This window comes from Aquarana catesbeiana, linkage group LG11 (assembly GCF_042186555.1).
Source record: "Aquarana catesbeiana isolate 2022-GZ linkage group LG11, ASM4218655v1, whole genome shotgun sequence".
Classification (NCBI taxonomy): Eukaryota; Metazoa; Chordata; class Amphibia; order Anura; family Ranidae; genus Aquarana; species Aquarana catesbeiana.
In genome coordinates this window covers 17,789,707-17,809,837 of record NC_133334.1, presented here as the reverse complement: position 1 = coordinate 17,809,837, position 20,131 = coordinate 17,789,707, and the positions used below count along the sequence as shown (strand labels likewise).

The window sequence follows — 20,131 nt, the reverse complement described above, 5'->3', positions numbered from 1 at the left end:
AAAATCTAGTGGGACGTCCATCATAGGCGCTGCAGGCTCCAGAAGGCAAGACCTGCTATGTCACTCAACTGCACTTGGCGGCGCTCGGGGTCAGATCAGTCCCCACTCGGCGGCGGCGTTCGGGCTAACAATACAATGGTGAATGCCTGAGACCCAGGCTTTTCGGGGACCCATTCAAGACTCCAGCCCCCCCCCCCCCCCCCCTCCCGACGCCACTGGCCACTAAGAATGAAGGCAAAAGGGGGCCCAACCCAGTACTAGCAAGGGGAACCTAATAAAGAGGCCGGGAAGTGTATATCGGCTTCTGTTGATCCCTCAGCACCCTTAGCTTGGCTGACAGTCCCACCATGCCCTCCCCCCCTTCTGTCTTAGTTTCCCTTTTTTTCATGCTGTAATTCTATTACTATTGGAATTTACAAGTTTTAGCCTAGACTAGACACGAGTATACAAGTATATAATGTTATTCTGGTGTACAGGAGCTCCATAGACAAATAGAAAAGACCAGCAAGGGGCGGATTTAGAAAAAATTTACATAGCTGCTCATCCATCTGCATGTGAATTTGTTCTGTGCAAAGGGGGGGGGGGGGATCAAATGTTCTCCAGCTATATTCTCTGCATGTTGAATATGTTAATGGGGGAAATACTGCAGTACAGCCCCCCCCCCCACAGAGCTCCCCCCAGTACAGAGCTCTCCCCACCCCCATTACAGAGTTCTCCCCCCCCCCTACAGAACTCTCCTCCCACCCCCCAGTACAGAGTTCTCCCTACCCCCCAGTACAGAGCTCCCCCCAGTACAGAGCTCTCCCCACCCCCCAGTACAGAGCTCCCCCCAGTACAGAGCTCTCCCCACCCCCCAGTACAGAGCTCCCCCCAGTACAGAGCTCTCTCCACCCCCCAGTACTGAGCTCCCCCCAGTATAGAGCTCTCCCCACCCCCCTACAGAGCTCTCCTCCCACCACACAGTACAGAGCTCCCCCACCCCCCCCAGTATAGAGCTCAAACCCCCCTACAGAGCTCCCCCCTACAGAACTCTCCTCCCACCCCCCAAACAGAGTTCTCCCCACCCCCCAGTACAGAGCTCCCCCCCAGTACAGAGCTCTCCCCAACCCCCAGTACAGAGCTCCCCCCAGTACAGAGCTCTCCCCAACCCCCAGTACAGAGCTCCCCCCAGTACAGAGCTCTCTCTACCCCCCAGTACAGAGCTCCCCCAAGTACAGAGCTCCCCCCAGTACAGAGCTCTCCCCACCCCCCTACAGAGCTCTCCTCCCACCCCACAGTACAGAGCTCCCCCACCCCCCCAGTATAGAGCTCCAACCCCCCCTACAGAGCTCTTCCCCCCCCGTACAGAGCTCTCCCCATCCCCCTACAGAGCTCCCCCCAGTACAGAGCTCGCCCCACCCCCAGTACAGAGATCCCCCCAGTACAGAGCTCTCCCCACCCCCCAGTACAGAGCTCCCCCCCAGTACAGAGCTCTCCCCGCTCCCCAGTACAGAGCTCTCCTCATCCCCCTACAGAGCTTCCCCCAGTACAGAGCTCTCCCCACCTCCCAGTACAGAGTTCCCCCCAGTACAGAGCTCTCCCCACCCCCCAGTACAGAGCTCTCCCCGCTCCCCAGTACAGAGCACTCCCCACCCCCCCTACAGAGCTTCTCCCAGTACAGAGCTCTCCCCAACCCCCAGTACAGAGCTCCCCCCCAGTACAGAGCTCCCCCCAGTACAGAGCTCTCCCCACCCCCAGTACAGAGCCCCCCAGCACAGAGCTCTCCCCACCCCCTAGTACAGAGCTCCAACCCCCCCTACAGAGCTCCTTCCCCCCCAGTACAGAGCTCTCCCCACCCCCCCTACAGAGCTCCCCCCAGTACAGAGCTCTCCCCACCCCCCAGTACAGAGCTCTCCCCTCCCCCCTCCCCCCTACAGAGCTCTCCCCACCCCCAGTACAGAGCTCTCCCCACCCCCCAGTACAGAGCTTCCCCCCAGTACAGAGCTCTCCCCACCCCCCAGTACAGAGCTCCCCCCAGTACAGAGCTCTCCCCACCCCCAGTACAGAGCTCCCCCCAGTACAGAGCTCCCCCTCCCCCATACAGAGCTCTCCTCCCACCCCACAGTACAGAGCTCCCCCACCCCCCAGTACAGAGCTCCAACTCCCCCCCCCCCCACAGAGCTCCCCCCAGTACAGAGCTCTCCCCACCTCCCAGTAGAGAGCTCCCCCACCCAACCTACAGAGCTCCCCCCAGTACAGAGCTCTCCCCACCCCCCCCACAGAGCTCTCCTCCCACCTAACAGTACAGAGCTCTCCCCACCCCCCCACAGAGCTCTTCAACCCTCCAGTACAGAACTTTCCCCACCCCCTAGTTCTCAGCTCCCCCTCCCTCACAGTACATTGCTCTCCCATCCCCTCAGTAAAGCCCCCCCAATTTAGTCACCCCCTCCCACACACAGTACAGAGTCCCCCTCCCCCAGAACAGAGCTTTCCCCACCCCCTAGTTCTGAGCTCACCCTCTCCCACAGTACATTGCTCTCCCATCTCCTCAGTAAAGCTCCCGCCAGTTTAGTCACCCCCCCCACACACAGTACAGAGCCCCCCCCCCACAGTACAGAGCTCTTCCCCCAGTACAGAGTCCCCCAAGAGCAGTGTATTGCTCCACTAACAGTACAGAGCTCTCCCACCACTCATCTGAACGCTTTTCCCACCCCCCTAGTTCAGAACTCCCCCTCCCCCACAATACAGAGCACTCTCTTCCTCCATTACAAAGCCCCCACACACAGTAAAAAGCCCCCTACAATGCAGAAACCCCTCTCCCATAGTAGAGCTCACCCAACACTTTAAGGAGCATAGTGAAATCAAACAAGGTCAGTCTGTCCCCCAGTACAGCCCCCCCCCCCCAGGTCAGTGTGTACTCCAATATAATCTCTCCTTGGTCAATCTCTCCCCCAGTACAGTCCCCCCCCCCCAGGTCAGTCTGTACCCCAGTTACATAGTAGGCGAGGTTGAAAAAAGACACAAGTCCATCAAGCTCAACCTATGTGTGATTATATGTCAGTATTACATTGTATATCCCTGTATGTTGTGGTGTTATCGTTCAGGTGTTATCTAATAATTTCTTGAAACTATTGATGGCCCCCCCGCTGAGACCACCGCCTGTGGAAGGGAATTCCACATCCTTGCCGCTCTTACAGTAAAGAACCCTCTATGTAGTTTAAGGTTAAACCTCTTTTCTTCTAATTTTAATGAGTGGCCACGAGTCTTATTAAACTCCTTTCCGCTAAAAAGTTTTCTCCCTATTGTGGGGTCACCAGTACAGTATTGAAATCATATCCCCTCTCAAGCGTCTCTTCTCCAGAGAGAATAAGTTCAGCGCTCGCAACCTTTCCTCATAACTAAGATCCTCCAGACCCTTTATTAGCTTTGTTGCCCTTCTTTGTACTCGCTCCATTTCCAGTACATCCTTCCTGAGGACTGGTGCCCAGAACTGGACAGCATACTCCAGGTGCGGCCGGACCAGAGTCTTGTAGAGCGGGAGAATTATCGTTTTATCTCTGGAGTTGATCCCCTTTTTAATGCCAATATTCTGTTTGCTTTGTTAGCAGCAGCTTGGCATTGCATGCCATTGCTGAGCCTATCATCTACTAGGAGCCCCAGGTCCTTTTCCATCCTAGATTCCCCCAGAGGTTCTCCCCCCAGTCTATAGATTGCATTCATATTTTTGCCACCCAAATGCATTATTTTACATTTTTCTACATTAAACCTCATTTGCCATGTAGTTGCCACCCCATTAATTTGATCAGATCTTCTTGCAAGGTTTCCACATCCTGCGGAGAAGTTATTGCCCTGCTTAGCTTAGTATCGTCCGCAAATACAGAGATTGAACTGTTTATCCCATCCTCCAGGTTGTTTATGAACAAATTAAATAGGATTGGTCCCAGCACAGAACCCTGGGGGACCCCACTACCCACCCCTGACCATTCCGAGTACTCCCCATTTATCACCACCCTCTGAACTCGCCCTTGTAGCCAGTTTTCAATCCATGTACTCATCCTATGGTCCATGCCAACGGACCTTATTTTGTACAGTAAATGTTTATGGGAAACGATGTCAAATGCTTTTGCAAAATCCAGATACACCACGTCTACGGGCCTTCCTTTATCTAGATGGCAACTCACCTCCTCATAGACGGTTAATAGATTGGTTTGGCAAGAACAATTCTTCATGAATCCATGCTGATTACTGCTAATGATACCGTTCTCATTACTAAAATCTTGTATATAGTCCCTTATCATCCCCTCCAAGAGTTTACATACTATTGATGTTAGGCTAACTGGTCTGTATTTCCCAGGGATGTATTTTGGGCCCTTTTTAAATATGGTGCTACATTGGCTTTTCTCCAATCAGCTGGTACCATTCCAGTCAGTAGACTGTCAGTAAAAATTAGGAACAATGGTCTGGCAATTACTTGATTGAGTTCCCTAAGTACCCTCGGGTGCAAGCCATTTGGTACCGGTGATTTATTAATGTTAAGTTTCTCAATTCTAATTTTAATTCTGTCCTCTGTTAACCATGGAGGTGCTTTCTGTGATGTGTCAAGAAGATAAACACTGCAGTTCTGGTTACTAAAGCCCCCCGATTCCCTCCTGAAGACTGAGGAGAAGAATAAATTCAATACCTTCGCCATCTCCCCATCCTTTGTAACCAGATGTCCTTCCTCATTCTTTATGGGGCCAATATGGTCTGTCCTCCCTTTTTTACTGTTTACATACTTAAAGAATTTCATGGGATTTTTTTTGCTTTCCTCCGCTATGTGTCTTTCGTGTTCTATCTTATCTTATCCTAATTGCAACCTTCCATTTCTTGTTACATTCTTAGTAAAGTCTGAATGCTGATGATGATCCCTCAACGCTGTATTTTTTTGAAGGCCTTCTCCTTTGCTTTTATATGCATTTTTACATTAAATTGGAGTTAAGCCATCCAGGACTGCATTGGCTAATGCCCTTATTTAATATGCTCTTACAGCAAACCTATCTCTCCTCTGTATTCTTTGTTCCTAATATTTTATCCCAATATATGCCTTCTAGGAAGGTTCGTAGTTTAGGGAAGTTGGCTCTTTTGAAATTCAGTGTCTTTGTATTCCCTTTATGTTTCCTATTTGTGTGATTTATACTGAAGCCAATTCACCTGTGATCGCTGTTTCCTAAAATGCCCCGTGTTTCCACATCCGTGATTAGGTCTGCATTGTTGGTAATCAGTAGGTCTAGTAACGCTTTATCTCTAGTTGGTGCGTCTACCATCTGAACCATGAAATTGTCCTGCAAGACATTTAGGAACTGGCGAGCCTTAGATGAATGTGTGGTTCCCTCCGCCCAGTAAATGTCTGGATAATTAAAATCGCCCCCCCCCACCAATATAATTAAAAGCACTGGAAGCCGACGGGAGGGAGGAGGGGGATAGGAGGACTGGCTTTCCAGGGCTGCCAATGATGTGTTTGTGTTTCAGGTGAACTAAAACCCGAACACAGGATCTAAAACCCGGCCTGTCCAGGTCAATCCCGGATGGGTGGCAACCCTACGCATACCGCATTTCCCAGAGATAACACCACTGAACCAAGACAGAGAAAAAATGCCAGGGGTTCAGGGATTTTGTGGCCGATCGTTTTATCAGGCCAGGCTGCCAGGAGACCATTCTGTGCAATCTTACATTTTCCGCCATGTAATACACACTTCAGGAGCCGGCTTCAGATTCCCATTCAATTCCCAACACGGCTTCCGGCTTACAGATTCAAAATTTGGGAGGTTTCCTTTTTTTATTTTTAAAGTTTGTCTGATCAACAGACCGATCTGACTTTTTAGACGTTCGCTCATCTGTAACTAACAAATGCCATGCGGTAAACTAAAGACCATCCATTCAGGGTTTACATCGACTTTAATGAAAAAGTTCTCCTCCATTCACGTCGATGTGAAAGCCACATGTTCGTGCCGCTCGCGGTATGAAATCTATTTTATACGGGTTTTGGCAATATCCTGAACTGATTTTATTTTTCCACTATATTTCATGCCAGCGAGCCAATGTTTAGAGGGGTTTTCATTTTTTTTTACTGAAAGGAGTTTTTTATTTCGTCTCTCTGTTTATCCAACCCCCTCCCCCGATCTTGTTCAAAATTAAAGTATATGTGAAGAAAAAAATTATTTTTTTTTTTAAGCTAATAATTTAAACAGCTTGATATGATCGTGTATTAAAATTTTTTGGTTTCTTGGCTCTGTAATATTCTGACTCTGCAATGAGAATCCAATGACAGATCCCATGTCCTGACCTCCTTGTCCACGTGTCACGCTGATTGACGGGAGCTCGGTGAAGTCTGGGGGGAGTCTGTGAAATTTGGCACCCTCAGCATCCTCGATTCCAAGATCTGATATTTTTTTTTTTTGTTTTAAATTGATTAAATTTTATTTTAATTTAATTGTTTTAATATAGTTTAATGAATTTAATTTTAATGAATTAATTAATAGTTATTTACATTTTTAAATAATATGTTCATTTGATTTTAATTTAATTTAATGAATGTCATTTTAAATTTCTTATTTTTTTAAATTGTATTTTACATTTTATATTGTTTTATACATTCATGAGCTACTTTATTAGGTTCACCTGCTCATTTGCTTGGTAACACAAAGTGCTAATCAGCCAATCACATTGGCAGCAACTCAATGCATTTAGCCACCTCGTTGTGGTGAAGACGACTTGCTGCCATTCAAACCGAGCATCAGAATGGGGAAGAAAGGGGGATTTAAGTGACTTTGAACGTGGCGTGGTTGTTGGTGCCAGACGGGCCGGTCTGAGTATTTCTGGGATTTTCACACACAACCATCTCTCAGGTTTACAGAGAATGGTACAAAAAAAGGGAAAATATCCAGTGAGCGGCAGTTGTGTGGAGGAAAATGCTTTGTTGAGGTCAGAGGAGAATGGGCAAACTGGTTCCAGATGATAGAAAGACAACAGTAAGTCAAATAACCTCTCGTTATATCCAAGGTATGCAGAATACCATCTCTCAACACACAACACATCCAACCTTGAAGCAGATGGGCTACAGCAGCAGAAGACCACACCGGGTGCCACTCAGAACGGGCAACTGAGGCTACAATTGGCACAGGATCACCAAAATTGGACAATAGAAGATTATAAAAATATTGCCTGGTCTGATGAGTCTCGATTTCAGCTGAGACATTCAGATGGTGGGGTCAGAATTTGGCGCATGGATCCATCCTGCCTTGTATCACCGGTTCAGACTGGTGGTGGGGGGTGTAATGGTGGGGGGGGGATATTTTCTTGGCACACTTTGGGCCCCTTAGTACCAATTGATCATGGTTTATACACCACGACCTACCTGAGTATTGTTGCTGACCATGTCCATCCCTTTATGACTACAGTGTCCCCATCTTCTGATGGCTCCTTCCAGCAGGATAATGCACCATGTCACAAAGCTCCAATCATCTCACCACTGGACAATGAGGTCCCTGTACTCCAATGTCCTCCACATTCACCACATTCCTCTGTGGTGGAACGGGAGATTGGCATCATGGATGTGCAGCCGACAAACCTGCAGCAACTGTGTGATGTTATCATGTCACTATGGAGCAAAATCTCTGAGGAACGTTTCCAACACCTTGTTGTATCTATGCCACCAAGAATGAAGGCAAAAGGGGGTCCAACCTGCTACTAGCAAGGTGGACCTAATAAAGTGGCCGGGGAGTGTATATTTGTGGTTAGGTACACTTTAAAGAGATACATTGTATCCAAGAAGTCAGCTGTCTTTTTTATATCCATACCTCTAAGATGGAAAATTTCCGGCACTCTTCCAGGAAGGTGTGAGCTCCTCCGGCCCTCCTTGTATCAGTGAGTTGTATTCAGCCTAATGCACCCTCTCCCCGATGTACAGTATATAATGGTATATAATGGTATATATGGTCTGTTTATTGGACAGTAGATGGACGGATTGTTGTGATTGGTCAGGTGTCTGGGTAGAATGAATTTTTTATCTGCATTGTCTGAGATACTCTTAGAGGACCACAAATCAGATATAACATTGAGAGAAGGCTCTGAGTGTTTAGTATAGGAGGAATAATAATTCTAGACATGAAGCTGACTTCCCTCCCAGCAAACCTTCTGCAGAATACAGACGACATTCTAAGGGCCTGGTAAGTTAAGACTCGCTGTCTCTAGGGATGAGACGAATGTACCTGGGTTCAGCTAGGGGTAGGTTAGAAGACAGTGACTGAAATTCAGGGGCCAGATGTGAACCCCGTTGAAGTCCACTGGAGGCAAATGTCAACAGTTCTGGCCATTTCCTAGACTAATAGGCAAGAGATTGTCAAGAAATGGGGGTGGGGGGCTGGGCACTGCCCTGGGGGACATGTACCAGAGAGGTAATCCTTTCTTGAGGGATACCTTCCCTCAACAAAGACTACATTTGCTCAACATGGGGGAGAAACTTTGCAGCGGAGACCCTTCTTCAAAAGCACCTTTTTCCCATTCTGATGAGTACAAGGGCCACATCCCCACAACCCAGGGGTGGTGGGTGTGGGGGTCTACATAAACCAGAGGCTCTGGATGGACAGTTGGATAAATGGTTCTATATTTAGGATGTATCTGGACTAAAAACCAGAGGCTCCGGATGGACAGATGGATAAATGGCTCTATATTTAGGATGTATCTGGACTATAAACCAGAGGCTCTGGATGGACAGTTGGATAAATGGTTCTATATTTAGGATGTATCCGGTCTAAATAAACCAGAGGCTCTGGATGAACAGTTGGATAAACGGTTCTATATTTAGGATGTATCCGGTCTATAAACCAAAGGCTCTGGATAGACAGTTGGATAAATGGTTCTATATTTAGGATGTATCTGGTCTATAAACCAAAGGCTCTGGATGGACAGTTGGATAAACGGTTCTATATTTAGGATGTATACAGTCTATAAACCAGGGGCTCTGGATGGACAGTTGGATACATGGTTCAATATTTAAGGTGTATCCGGTCTATAAACCAGAGGCTCTGGTTGGACAGTTGGATAAACGGTTGTATATTTAGGATGTATCCGGTCTATAAACCAGAGGCTCTGGATGGACAGTTGGATAAATGGTTCTATATTTAGAATGTATACGGTCTATAAACCAGAGGCTCTGGATGGACAGTTGGATAAATGGTTCTATATTTAGGATGTATCTGGACTATAAACCAGAGGCTCTGGATGGACAGTTGGATAAATGGTTCTATATTTAGGATGTATCTGGACTATAAACCAGAGGCTCTGGATGGACAGTTGGATAAATGGTTCTATATTTAGGATGCATCCGGTCTATAAACCAGAGGCTCTGGATGGACAGTTGGATAAATGGTTCTATATATAGGATGTATCCGGTCTATAAAACAAAGGCTCTGGATGGACAGTTGGATAAATGGTTCAATATTTAGAATGTATACGGTCTATAAACCAGAGGCTCTGGATGGACAGTTGGCCATAGGAACCTATGGAGATCAATTGCATGACTCTATTGGTCATTGTGCTTATGGGTGTAAGGGGGGGTTGGGAGGGAAGCAGTGTTACAATGTTGCCATCTCTACTCCATAGTATTTTATTGGGATATTCCTGTTCCCCGCCCCCTCCCCCCCTCACTATGCTCTGTGTATCTGTACCGTCTCTCTGCATAGTGTAGAATCGGGAGTGGGGGGGTTCACATTTTCTAGGTAAATTAGAGAGGCAGATTGATTACGAATGCAGAAATCCACTTTCTGGACAATTTCCATGAAAATTTGTTTTCTCCCCTTAAATGTTCTAATTTTGTTTTCTTGCTGAGCCGTTCTCAGTGTATTTGCTGGCAATGAAGTATTGATTTCTGCTCTAACCTGCATGGTAATGCAATCAAGGGAAAGTGTCCTCCGACGCAGACTCTCAATTATCAGTCCTTTATATAGGAAGTCTGGCCAATCTGCATCTCATCCTGATCCAGGAGAACCCCGAAGGATTCTGGGAATGGAGCTACAGTACTACAAAGCCAAGAGGACTACTGTAGTACAGAGCATGTGGCACCCGTGCTTAATCTAGAGGGGGGGGGGGCAACTGTCAGGTATTTATTCTTTCTCAAGAGATCACAGTACTCCCCCTGATAATGGCATCATCTGCTTTTCTGTCCAGAAGGACGGAGTCAGGCATCATCCAAAGTCACCATCTACTTCCTGGACTAAAGTGTAGGCTCTGAGATGACACAATCAATCCTTGGATGTGTTCACAAATGTCTGACACAGATTAACCCCCTCCTGCAGTCTGAAGGCTTGGGGGGGGGGGGCAGTGTGGGAATCTGGGCGGCATTGTGGTGGAGATGGAGGTTATGGACTGGGATAGGAGACTCTGCAGCAGACTTAGTGGCCCTGTAGAGGATGAGGGTTCTAGAGAAAGTTGTAAGGGGCACTGTTGGAGTTTGGGGAGCTATGGAGGGTTGGAGGCTCTGCAACAGGATTAGGGGGCGGTGAGGGGGGGGAGGCAGCTGGAGGGCACTGTGGGCGCTGTTGGAGTTTGGAGGTATTATGGAGGTCTGGAGGCTCTACAGCAGGATTGGGGTGGATGGGGGGGCGGGGGCAGTGTGGTGGAGATGGAGGTTATGGACTGGGATAGGAGACTCTGCAGCAGACTTAGTGGCCCTGTAGAGGATGAGGGTTCTGGAGAAAGCTGTCAGGGGCATTGTTGGAGTTTGGGGAGCTATGGAGGGTTGGAGGCTCTGCAACAGGATTAGGGGGCGGCGAGGGGGGGAGGCAGCTGGAGGGCACTGTGGGCGCTGTTGGAGTTTGGAGGTATTATGGAGGTCTGGAGGCTCTACAGCAGGATTGGGGTGGATGGGGGGGGCGGGGGCAGTGTGAGAGGCGGGTTGGCACTGTGGTGGACATGGAGGTTACAGACTGGGATAGGAGACTCTGCAGCAAACCTGGTGGTCCTGTAAAGGATGAGGTTTCTGGAGGAAGCTGGAGGGCACTGTGGGACACTGTTGAAGTTTGGGGGCACTATAGAGGCCTTGAGGCTCTGCTGCTTTGGGCAGGGAACAGTGTGAGAAGCGGGTCAGCACTGTGGTGGACATGGAGGTTGTGGACTTGAATAGGAGAGTGGTCCTGTAGAGGATGAGATTTCTGGAGAATGCTGGGGGCCCTGTGGGAGGCTAGGTGGCACCGATGGGTGAGAATGATGGTTGTGGACTGGGTTAGGAGATTCTGCAGCAGACTTGGTGGCTCTGTAAGGAATGAGGTTTCTGGAGGAAGCCAGGGAGCACTGTGGGGCACTGTTGGAGTATGGGAGCACTATAAAAGGCTGGAGGCTCTGCAGCAGGCTTGGAGGGTGGCAGTGTGTTAAGCTAGGTGGTACTGTGGTGGAGATAGAAGTTGTGGACTGGGATAGGTGAACCTGCAGCAGACTTGATGGTCCTTTAGAGGATGAGGATGCTAGGGGCACAGTGGGAGGCTAGGTGTCACTGTTGGGGGGAATGGTGGTTGTGGACTGTTCGGAGATTCTGTAGCAGACTTGGTGGCTCGGAAAGGGATGAGGTATCTGCAGGAAGATGGGGGGGAGCACTATTGAAGATTGGGAGCATTATGGAGGGCTGGAGGCTCTGAAGCAGGCTTGGGTGGAGGGTGGGGTGAAAGTGTGGGAGGCTGGGTGGCACGGTGGTGAGGATGGAGGTTCTGACCTGGGATAGGGGACTCTGCAGCAGACGTGATTCTGCAGCCGACTTGGTGGCCCTGTAGGGGATGAAGGTTTTGGAGGAAGTTGAGGGGCTCTATGAGGCACTGTGGAGTTTGGGGGCACTATGGAGGGCTGGAGGGCTCTACAGCAGGCTAAAGGGCACTGTGGGAAGTTGGAAAACACTGTGGGTGGTGGAGGACTCTCACGGGATGTGGGGGCACTGTGGGCCACTATAGGAGTTTTTAGGGGCACTATGGGAACTGGGAGGCACTGCGTTTTTAGAGGTTTTAGGATCTGCAGTTGGCTTGAGGCCTGGGAGAAGGAAGGTTGCGAAGTGTGAGCCCCTGCTTTAACATAACCTCAATAACCCAATGGCTCAAACAGTCATGTGAAATAATTAAAAATTAGGATCCGTTTGTGGCCCCACCCGTGGCAGCTATGGAGCTCTGTAGACTCCCCATTTCTGATTGATCTTGGGCAAAACCAATGGGCTGCCATTGATTTTCTTGTGACCCAAAAGACCTGTACCGTGTGCTGTTCAGGATCTCTGGAGGGGGTACTAGTCCTTAATGTCCACCGCTGAGAATGCAGGTCGGGAGGGAGCCCATCCCGCCTCCAGTGATCACTCAGCATGAAGGAAGGTATCCCTATGACCGCACATCCGTATCATCCCAGGTGCAATGGTGAGTGGCAACCTCAGCCTGGACTCCGACTAGGCCATGGCCCCATCGTGTTTCTCTCCGCCCCTCAGAGCTTAGTCATGGGGATGGGGATCTTCTGATTTTCCTGTAATGGCTGTTGTTTTCCCAAGGCCGGTCAGGACCCCTCAGCTCGCTCATATCAAGTGGGCCTTCAGGCTTATAGAAAGATCTTTAGCAATTAAAGTTCCCTGCCTTCCAACCTCCATTTCACGTGTATGGTTCATCTTCTTCAAGATAACAAAAAGAAAGCCAAAAAAGAAGAAGAAGATTTATTTGGACTCATATTACCATGTGGGAACTCACCCGAAAAAAAAAATCTCTTAATCTCCCCTAAGCTCATAATGACGGCGTTTCATGTAGCTAACGAACGCGGACAAAACAAAAAAAAAAGCTTGGATTCCTCCGATGTCTCCCTTTTCCCTTTTCACACAAAGGGCGCCCTGAAACAGAATCGCCTTCAGCGGATGACCCAGTTTCTACGATATTGTCTGACGGGAGGGGGGGGGGGGGGGGGCGATTATTTGGAAATATCAGCGGATGGTTTAAATGACTTTGCTGGCAAAATACAAGCGCTGTCCTTTTCTGCAAAGAAGAGCTTCCAAAAAAAAAAAAAAAAAGAAAAAAAAAGTTTTGTGTGCAGTCATATAAGAAGCTCAGTGTTCGCAGCGTGGAGGGGGAGGCAGGCAGCCCTGCAGTTTGTTGAAAGTGTTACATGCCATTAGGTGCAGTGTAAACCATCCCGGGCTCTGCTCCTGACAATGGCGCTCTCAATCCGAGATGACTTTTTACTTTTATAGACTGGGGAGGAAAAAAAAAAAAAACCTGGGTCCTAATACCGATAGCAGCATTTGCGAGAAGTTACAAAACGTTCATGTCCTGCCTGGGAGTTGGAGGCTAGACGGTCTTCCTGAAAGGGACGAGGTAAGGGGGCTCTGCGTTCGGAATTCTGGAAAGAAATTTCAGTTTCCTGAGGACGTTCTCTGCGACTAATTTACTATATTCCAATCTATTGCTAACCAACACAATCTATTGGATAGAAGCGATCAGACTGGATATTCTGGATGGCACTTCAGGTTCCTGAAAGCTTCCTGAGCTGATATGTAACAAATATTTTAAACTATTGGTAACCTACACAATCTATAGGTAAAGACTTATAGGATTTGAGCTTTCTGAACCTTTACTGTGCTAAAAAAATATTTGGATCTCTTGCTAACCAAACGCAGTCTGTAGAATCTATCAAGTTGGTCATTTTGGATGGCATTTGTGGTTCCTGAAGCTTTCCTACCTCAATATGTATCAATATATTATTATAATATTGATAACCTATGCAATCTATAGATAAAGGTTTATGGGATTTGAGCTTTTTCAAACCTTTATGGTGCTAAAAAAGTAACAATATTTTCATCTATTGCTTACCAACTCAACCTATAGGATAAGGTCCAACAGATTGGACGTTCTGGGTGGCACTTCAGGTTCCTGAAACCTTCCTGAGCTGATATGTAACAATATTTTAAACTATTGGTAACCTACACAATCCATAGGTAAAGACTTATAGGATTTGTGCTTTCTGAACCTTTACTGTGCTAAAAAAATATTTGGATCTCTTGCTAACCAAACGCAGTCTGTAGAATCTATCAAGTTGGTCATTTTGGATGGCATTTGTGGTTCCTGAAGCTTTCCTGCCTCAATATGTATCAATATATTATTAAATATTGATAACCTATGCAATCCATAGATAAAGGTTTATGGGATTTGAGCTTTTTCAAACCTTTATGGGGCTAAAAAAGTAAAAGTATTTTGATCTATTGCTTACCAACTCAACCTATAGGATAAGGTCTACCAGATTGGACATTCTGGATGGCACTTCAGGTTCCTGAAACCTTCCTGAGCTGATATGTAACAATATTTTAAACTATTGGTAACCTACACAATCCATAGGTAAAGGCTTATAGGATTTGTGCTTTCTGAACCTTTACTGTGCTAAAAAAATATTTGGATCTCTTGCTAACCAACGCAGTCTGTAGAATCTATCAAGTTGGACATTTTGGATGGCATTTGTGGTTCCTGAAGCTTGCCTGCCTCAATATATATCAATATATTATTAAAATATTGATAACCTATGCAATCTATACATAAAGGTTTATGGGATTTGAGCTTTTTCAAACCTTTATGGTGCTAAAAAAGTAACAATATTTTGATCTATTGCTTACCAACTCAACCTATAGGATAAGGTCTACCAGACTGGACGTTCTGGATGGCACTTCAGATTCCTGAAACCTGCCTAGACTGAAATATAACAATATTAAAAACTACTGATAACCTACACAACCTACAGGATAAGGTTTATGGGATTTGAGCTTTCTGAACCTTTAAGAAGCTAAAAAGTAACAATATTTTGCTCTATTGCTAAACAACTCAACCTATAGGATAAGATCTATCAGATTGAACATTCTGGATGGCATTTCAGGTTCCTGGAAGCCTGGTTATGCTGATATATAACAATATTTTAAACTATTGAAAATCTGCACAATCTTTAGGTTAAGACTTATAGGATTTGAGCTTTCTAAACCTTTACTGTCCTAAAAAGTAATATTTCAACCTATTGCTAACCACAGCAATCTGTAGAATAAGATCTATCAAGTTGGTCAATTTGGATGGCATTTGTGGTTCCTGAAGCCTGCCTGTCCTAATATGTAACAATATATTCTTAAAAATTAATAACCTATGCAATCTATGGGTAAAGGTTTATGGGATTTGAGCTTTGTGAACTTTTACAGTGCTAAAAAGCAACAATATTTCAATCTATTCTTAACCAACTCAACCTGTAGGATAAGGTCTACCAGATTGGACATTCTGGATGGCACTTTAGGTTCCAGAAGCCTGCCTAGGCTGATATATAACAACATTTAAAACTATTGATAGCCTACACAACCTATAGGATATATTTTATGGAATTTAAACTTGATGAACCTTTACGGTGCTAAAAAGTAACAATATTTTGATCTATAACAATATTTTAAAGTATTGAACACCTATACAACCTATAGGTAAAAATGTATAGGTTTTGAGCTTTCTGAACCTATACTGTGCTAAAACATAATATTTTGATCTTTTGCTAACCAACGCAATCTGTAGGATAAGATCTATCAGGTTGGTCATTTTGCATGGCATTTGTGGTTCCTGAAGCTTTCCTGTCCTAATATGTAACAATATATTATTAAATATTGATAACCTATGCAATCTATAGGTAAAGGTTTATGGGATTTGAGCTTTCTGAACCTTTACAGTGCTAAAAAGTAACAATATTTTGATCTATTCCTAACCAACTCTACCAAAAGGATAAGATCTATCAGATTGGACATTCTGGAAGGCATTTCAGGTTCCTGGAAGTCTACCTAGGCTGATATATAACAATATTTGAAACTATTGATAACCTACGCAATCTATAGGATAAGGTTTCTAGGATTTGAGCTTTCTGAATGTTTACTGCGCTAAATTGTAACAATAATGCTAAGCAACACAATCTATATGATATGATATTGGATTGGTCAATCTGGATGGCATTTCAGATTCCTGAAGCTTTTCTGTCCTACTATGTAACAATAAAAAAAAAAGTGTTAACCTATGTATTCTATAGGATAAGATTTATGGAATTTGAGATATTTTATTGTGCTAAAAGTAACAATATTTTAATCTATTGATAATATACACAATCTACAGGATTAGATCTACACTATATTGTCAAAAGTCTCAGTCCGTAGGGTTCAATATTTAGTTGGCCCACCCTTTGCAGCTATAACAGCTTCAGATCTTCTGGGAAGTCTGTCCACAAGGTTTAGGAGTGTGCCTATGGGAATTGTTTGGCCATTCTTCCAGAAGCACATTTGTGAGGTCGGGCACTGATGTTGGATGAGACGGCCTGGCTCGCAGTCTCCACTCTAATTCACCCCAAAGGTGTTCTATCGGGTTGAGGTCACGACTGTGCAGACCAGTCAAGTTTCTCCAACTCAAACTCGCTCATCCATGTCTTGGACCTTGCTTTGTGCACTGGTGCGCAGTCATGCTGGAACAGGAAGGGGCCATCCCCAAACTGTTCCCACAAAGTTGGGAGCATGAAATTGTCCAAAATGTCTTGGTATGCTGACGCCTTAAGAGTTCTCTTCACTGGAACTAAGGGTGCCAAGCCCAACCCCTGAAAAACAACCCCACACCATAATCCCTCCTCCACCAAATGGTTTGGACTAGTGCACAAAGCAAGGTCCATAAAGACATGGATGAGCGAGTTTGTGGTGGAGGAACTTGACTGGCCTGCACAGAGTCCTGCCCTCAACCCGATAGAACACCTTTGGGATGAATTAGCGCGGGGACTGTGAGGCCAGGCCTTCTCCTCCAACATCAGTGCCTGACCTCACAAATGCGCTTCTGGAAGAATGGTCAAACATTCCCATAGACACACTCCTAAACCTTGTGGACGGCCTTCCCAGAAGAGTTGAAGCTGTTATGACGGCAAAGGGTGGGCCAACTCAATATTGAACCCTACGGACTAAGACTGGGATGCCATTAAAGTTCATGTGCGTGTAAAGGCAGGCGTCCCAATACTTTTGACAATATAGTGTATATATTTCTAGAGATTGGTAGCGAAGCACTTTACAATTTTTATTTTATATTCGCTATGAATCGTGTGAACACAATTTTGTGCATGCAGAAACCTTTAGATTATTATTTGTTTAATTGGTCACATTATTGTACTGGTTTTGTCGGAGAGTCATTATTTTTTAACTGGTAGCCCAGGAGTTATTCACCAACTGACCAACACATTCTTATGCCCTTTAAAACACGGGCGGACTTTTCGGCATCAAAGGTCCGGCAGTCTTTCCGACAGACTTTTGACGGAATTTTGACGGACTTCCAATGGACTTTCGAACGAATGGACTTGCCTACACACGATCACACCAAAGCCCGATGGATTTGTACGTGATGACGTACGACCGGACTAAAATAAGGAAGTTCATAGCCAGTAGCCAATAGCTGCCCTAGCGTCAGTTTTCGTCCGTCGGATTAGCATACAGACGATCGGATTTCTCGAAAGGAACTGGGTCCGGCCGAGTTCCGATGTAAAGATTTGAAACATGTTCCAAATCTAAAGTCCATCAGATTTTCGACAGAAACAGTCCGCTGAAGGTCCGATGAAGCCCACACACGGACCGATTGTCTGCCGGATTCGGTCCATTGGACCAGTCCGGTCGAAAAGTCCGCTCGTGGGTACAGAGCGTTAGTCAGGATAAGGAGATTTGGATTTTGGAAGGGATTTCAGCTTCCTGACGGGGGTTATTTATCAATATTCTGCACTATTTGTTAACCTGCATAACCTATAGCATGAGATTTGTCAGGTTGGACATTCTGGGTGGCGTTTCATGCTCTTGAAGCCTTCCCGTGCCAATACATAGCAATATTTTGATTCATTGGTAACCTATATAATTTATTTTATAGCATTGGATTGATGAGATTTGAACTTTTGGAACCTGTTCTGTGCTAAAATGTAACAATATTCAGACCTTTTCTGATCTACACAATCTACAGGATAAGATATAGTAGAGTGGTTTTGTTCACCTTCTTGATTTTGGCACAATATTCTTGGATAAGGTAAAGGGGTGTTTAAGGGTGGAGTTTCAACCTCCAGAAGGGGTTCTGTGTTATCAGCTAGTGATGTTCCAATCCAAGGCTGACCTAGACAGTCTATATTATCAGTCTACAAGCGTTTCAGAGGTCTTCTTACATCAAAGTTCCCATCTGAGTCCCTCTTTACATCAGAGGCCCCCCTAAGATCAGGATCCCCATCAGAATTCCCCCTTCATCAGGGTCCCCATCAGAGTTCCCCCAAAATCAGAGCCTCCATCAGAGTCACCCTTACATCAGGACTGAGGGCTCTAGAGAAGAGTACTGAGACAGGGTGCTGTGATGTTTTCAGGAAGCCATGTACAGCACCCCCACCAGCCCTTCCCCCCAGCCATCATCTGCTTCAGTGGCCGAACTACCAGGGTCGCAAAGGTCGTACTTACGACTGGGCCCCAGGGTTCTGCCACTGCCAGGGGGCATTAATCATTCAGCTTCTGGGCTTCACACTTCCCACGGTGCACACAGGAGAGGGGTGGGAGGAGGAGGAGCAGATCGGCTCGCTCCTCATCCATCTATGTGAGGGAGGGGGGAGGAGAACTGTCAGTGCAGGCTCTGGGCTGTATGAGAGAGATGCTCTCAGCTCAGAGTCCTACTGAGGAGGCATTGATAGGCTGCACTGATGGGCACTGATAGGCGGCATTGATGAGCACTGATAGGTGGCACTGATAGGCTGCGTTAATGAGCACTGATAGGCTGCACTGATGGGCACTGATAGGCAGCATTGATGAGCACTGATAGGCTGCACTGATGAGCACTGATAGGCGGCATTGATGAGCACTGATAGGCGGCATTGATGAGCACTGATAGGCGGCATTGATGAGCACTGATGGGCACTGATAGGTGACATTGATGAGCACTGATAGTAAGCATTGATGAGCACTGATAGGCAGCATTGATGAGCACTGATAGGCACTGATAGGTGACATTGATGAGCACTGATAGTAAGCATTGATGAGCACTGATAGGCGGCACTGATGGACACTGATAGGCGGCACTGATGGGCACTATTAGGCGGCACTGATGAGCACTGATAGGCACTGATAGGTGACATTGATGAGCACTGATAGTAAGCATTGATGAGCACTGATAGGCGGCATTGATGAGCACTGATAGGCGGCACTGAGGGGCACTGTTAGGCGGCACTGATGAGCACTGATAGGCTGTTGTCACGTACCATGTGGCAGAGCCTTAAGTGTAAAGGGAGACCTCTCATACAACCCCAGCTCAAGGACCACTGATGTTGCGGCAAGGTAAGGTAAGTGTGCCTGTAAGATCTTCCATTGGTTGCTGAGGTGCATGGCAGGTGCGTCACCAGGGTTGGGCTGGATAGCTGAAGCAGCGGATGGCAGCAGGAACAGCAGACCCCAGGCTGGGTAGGCAGCAGCTGGTAGAAGATGAAGTAAGACCGGCAGCACACAGCAGATGGAGGACCAGCGTAACCGGGCGCAATGCAGAGCAGGACAGGCGGATAACTGGACGCAGGGTCAGACAAGCCAGGTCAGCAACGGATGGTCAGGTACAGGCATAAACGGCAGGCAGAGAATGGTCAGGATACAGGGAGAGGTTGGCAACACAAGATCAGGCAGATGGGCAAGAGGTAAACGAAGTCTAGAAACAAACCAAGGTCAGGGCAAGGTAGCGTTGAAGCGTGGTCAGGATAATACGGGTCAATCACAGAGAACAGGAACACGGGTAACAGATGCAGATTATACAGCGACCTCCTGGGGGGGGGGGGGCAGGAGCAGGGGGGACCGGTCTTGCGCTCAAAGGATGGGCGGATTAGGTAAGTATATTTCTGCTCTGCAATCCTCTAGACAAAAACGAGCAGTTAACCCATGCGGTGCGGGCACAGCCCCACTGCATGGGAGAAAAATATATTTTCCCGGAGTTCTTCTTTAAGTATCTGTTTTGCCCTTTATACATTATTTTAATGAATTTACAAACAGAACGTTTTTTTTATATCGGCCTTTTTTTTTTTTTTTACAATTCTAATTATCTACATTTTTATTTTGTGGTGTGATAATTAATTGTAGCGATGC

General features: G+C 46.5%; 1 protein-coding gene across 3 annotated transcripts in view; it reads left to right on the top strand.

Annotated features, from left to right (window-relative positions):
• The window catches only part of GAS2 (growth arrest specific 2), a 108,779-nt gene that overhangs the window by 11,009 nt on the left and 77,639 nt on the right, over positions 1-20,131 (top strand). Inside the window, exon 1 of one of the 3 annotated variants that reach the window (XM_073604020.1) lies at positions 12,720-13,337. The exons of 1 other annotated variant lie outside the window; for it this stretch is intronic. The gene's annotated coding sequence lies outside the window, so the exon portion shown is untranslated. Of the gene's footprint in view, positions 1-12,719; positions 13,338-20,131 lie in introns of those variants that run through there. One more of the 3 variants, XM_073604018.1, reaches the window with a different exon arrangement.